The 3,859-nt window shown below is 31.6% G+C and overlaps 1 protein-coding gene across 3 annotated transcripts in view; it reads left to right on the forward strand.

Annotated features, from left to right (window-relative positions):
• The window catches only part of ken (ken and barbie), a 110,810-nt gene that overhangs the window by 95,407 nt on the left and 11,544 nt on the right, over window positions 1–3,859 (forward strand). The window lies entirely within an intron of this gene.

The raw sequence follows: 3,859 nt of genomic DNA on the forward strand, positions 1-3,859 counted from the left end.
GGAGTAGTAGTTTTTATGATATTTGACAATATCAAATAATATTAATATATAATATAAATAGTACAAATAATCTACTTTGAGATAAATTCTCACAGGACACCTCATGGGTGACAAAAACGTAGGATACTCCTGCCGGGTTAATAAATATAGTTAACGAGAATATACATAAATAAATATACAGAACGAGATTTTAACTTGCCGCCCTTGTTTTTTTTTTTTTTTTCCGAACTTACTAAAAACAGAAATTAAATGTGAATTAGTAGTGCAGTACTTTTTTTTTTTTTTGCAAACACTTTGCTTGTCAATTGTAGGTTTAGGATTATTTAAAAAAAAAGATTTAAATTAGTCATATGTATTTTATTTTTAATGGTGAGAATGAGTAACAACAGAATTTTATTACAATATTATGCAATTTTATTTTTAGATTTTAAATTTTAAAAATACGTTAACAGAAATTTAATTCCATACGTGACTTTTAACTGGTCAATGTCATAATTTTGACGGATTGCTTCGTTTGTAATGGTCTTTTAAAGATGTTAGATCATATAAAGAATTTTATATTCTTTAATCAAGGAATATCCTTGTGTCCTCGAGTCCAACTGGAGCCTTCAGTGTGGTATAATGAGGTTCGACATCTGCTCCTGGATAAAGGATCTTCAAATCGATTCTTCCTTCAATGAGGAGTATTAAGGATTTTATTATGAGTCCGAAGGACGCATCCGACAATGGTCTAATGCATAATCGTAATCGGAGACAGGTGTGAAATGAAATGAACCAATCGTTATGCGGGTAATTTGGAAGCCTGGAAATTATAAAAACACAATTCTTCTGTAAAGTAAGATTATGTTTCCATATAAAATATATGCATTTGTTGATGCACACATGAAGTGTACTTTTGCAATAGGAAGGTGAAAGGTTCAAGTACAAAAAAAAAATATATAATTGGAACATAACAAGAATTGAATTTAGTTACTCGAAAAAAAGAACTAATGATATTTTGCTTTAAATTATCTAGTGTAACCTCCAGCATTCGTACTCTGATTTACCGTATTTTTATTTTCACTTACCAATATATTATTTCATTAATATAAATGAAGTATAATGTAAGGAAAAGTAATGCGATCTTGCAAAATTTCGCATTCGAGTTTTATTTCGAAATAAGCCTTTTGAGTCTAAATAACCAAGTCTGTTGTGTGAGTGTTCTTGACCCCTTTAAAAGTTCTATATTTTTTTAATCACTTGTTGATACGCCTTGCGAATTTTAGAAATTTTCTGACTAGATACAATTCTCATTAGGCGCGAATTTCTCTGTCAGTAATCATCCGACACTATTCCTGTTGGAGTCCGACAGACCCAACCTTTCCATTAGTGTCTGAATTTTTCTTAAATATATTTTTTTACAGTACAGATAATATTTATAATTGATATTTTCGGCTATCGTGTTATTTTATATTCTTATCGTCCGGTTTTGCAAATCAAATTATACTAAAACTTTTATATTTGTTTATATTATATTTATGTTGCGAAACTGTATTTAATTGGTGTATAGTCAGTATCTTTTTTACAGTAAGGGTCTACTGGTTCCGCGATACTTAAAGCCCTCTTACAGTTTTAATAAATTCAAAATATAAAAATTATCTGAGAAAGATCGAGAAGCTTAAGATTGATGTCAATAAAACTGATGTACTTAACAAAAAATAGACTTAGGAAATATATTTTAGAATTTTTTTTAAAAATTTTATCACCTATCGTAAATTATATTAATAATTATTGTTTTCTTATGTTGATAACGCAGTTCAGAATATGAGTTTTAAGGACACTTCCTATAATCAGGAAGTCCTCCATATCCTTAAGTGCCCGTGGCCCCTATTACGTGAAAGACGGCCCTTGTGCATAGTAAATAAATGTTTCTATTATATATAATCTTTTCACTTATTTCTTTGAACGTCTAACGTTTTGTCCAATCTGGCCATCTTGAAGTACAGTCTTAAATATTCATTTTTATCTCACATCCACCAATTTAAAAACTTTTTGCAGGCTATTCTACCCAGGTAGAATTTCAGTAAAAATCACCCTATTTTGTCACTATTTCTTTAAATTTTTAAAACTTTTAATTACAGATTAACTTAACACTATTTTCATTATTTTATCACCCAATATTGTATAGAAAAATTCGATTTTTTAGTTTTGAGGTCTAATACAAATTTAGAGCGTTTTAAAATTAATAATTTTGATAAAAACTAATGTTGACTTAAGTTGACCCGACCTTTATTTAATATTACGTTCCTCACTAAAATTTCAAAGACAATTTAGCTCAAATAATAAATAGAAAATAGAAAAAAATATATAATATATAAATTCATTTTTATGTTTTTACGAAAAAATTACTGACTATGCGTATTTCTTCCCTCAATGGTGAAACAATCACAGCGTACCCCTTTATGGTAGAAAATATTTGGTCACGCTGGTTCTAAGCCAATTTCGAAGCCACTTTTCGTTGAAGAAATGGAAAAAACTTGTATAAGATAAGAGAACATGCTGGAGGATAATCGATATAGCTTTCCAATCGATTCTATATCCTTGGCACTGCGTAGTGAAGAAATATCCGTTTCGATACGAGCAGGCACCTCAAGGTCCGACCCGAGCCGTGTCACGAGATACGAGATCGACCATACGGAGAGAGATCTTTATGAAAATCACTTATCGATTACAGTTGGCTATCGATAAAGGTTATCGAGGTGGAAGAGGACTGACTGATCCTACCAACCTTTTGTTCCCACAGGGTTTCGAAAACGCAATGATGTTACCTTTCAGCCTTGGCACAGTTGTGTACATCGTAGGTGAATAGCAATTTTAAATTATGTATACCTCGTCGACATTATATTATAAATGTGTACAGTTGTTTTTTATATGTATTTATTTAAATTTGTTTACTATTAAATTATTTATGCATTATATACTGGTATAGATAAATTTCTCTACTAAAAGTAAAAGCAAAATATTAAGAAAATTAACTGTTACCCGCGGATATTTCATTCCTGCCATTTTGTTTTCATTTGTATACGTTTATCGTTAGGATAACTATAGACCGTTCCACAAGGCGCGAGAAATCTGATTAACAAAAACCCGTGAAGTGCAAATTGGGTGGCATCTCTTTAAAGAGAGTTTTCACTTTGCTTGGTTCTGGTTTTGAAATGGCCGATGTAGACAAATGTATTATGGGAAGCCTAGGCAACTTCCAAGCTGCTGCGGCGTCGGTTCAAATCAAGCCTGGGTGGATTGACTTTTATTTCGTAGTGGCTCTACAAAATGAAAACTCGGCTTTCCAACTCTAGTTAGAAGAGCGTGTCATCCAGTAGGATAAACCCCCGTATGTCAGAAATCGTCAAGAGGGGTAAACAAAAAAAAATTAATTACAAGAATTTGAAAACTGTAGAGCGCCTTCAAAGAAGGAATGCAACCCAATCCGCATTGCATGTGTTTTTCTTATCTGATTTCTCTATGTAGAATGTTAACGCAGATTTGTGAAATTTATATAAAGTTTTTCCACAAAAATATTTCTTCAAATTTTGATCCTATTATATTTTTGAAACCTGTCTTTAATCTTTTGTGTGTTATATAAAAATGAAAATTCCGGATTTTGTGAAAGATCTAAGATCTTCTTACCTTAGCTCATGATTTAAAATAAGAAACGCAGGAGGTGTCCTGGTGAGCAAAATGCTCAAATGAGAAAATAAAAGTCATGCTAAGAGTGTACTGGTGAAAGAAATGCTCAGTCTCACCGTTGTGAGGAGGCGAGAGCAAAACTGAGAAGGAGAGTAACAGGAACAAGTGGCAATAACATCAAAGGGTTAATGGA

This window comes from Halyomorpha halys, unplaced genomic scaffold (assembly GCF_000696795.3).
Source record: "Halyomorpha halys isolate HHAL.00 unplaced genomic scaffold, Hhal_1.1 Scaffold792.1, whole genome shotgun sequence".
NCBI classification, from domain to species: domain Eukaryota; kingdom Metazoa; phylum Arthropoda; class Insecta; order Hemiptera; family Pentatomidae; genus Halyomorpha; species Halyomorpha halys.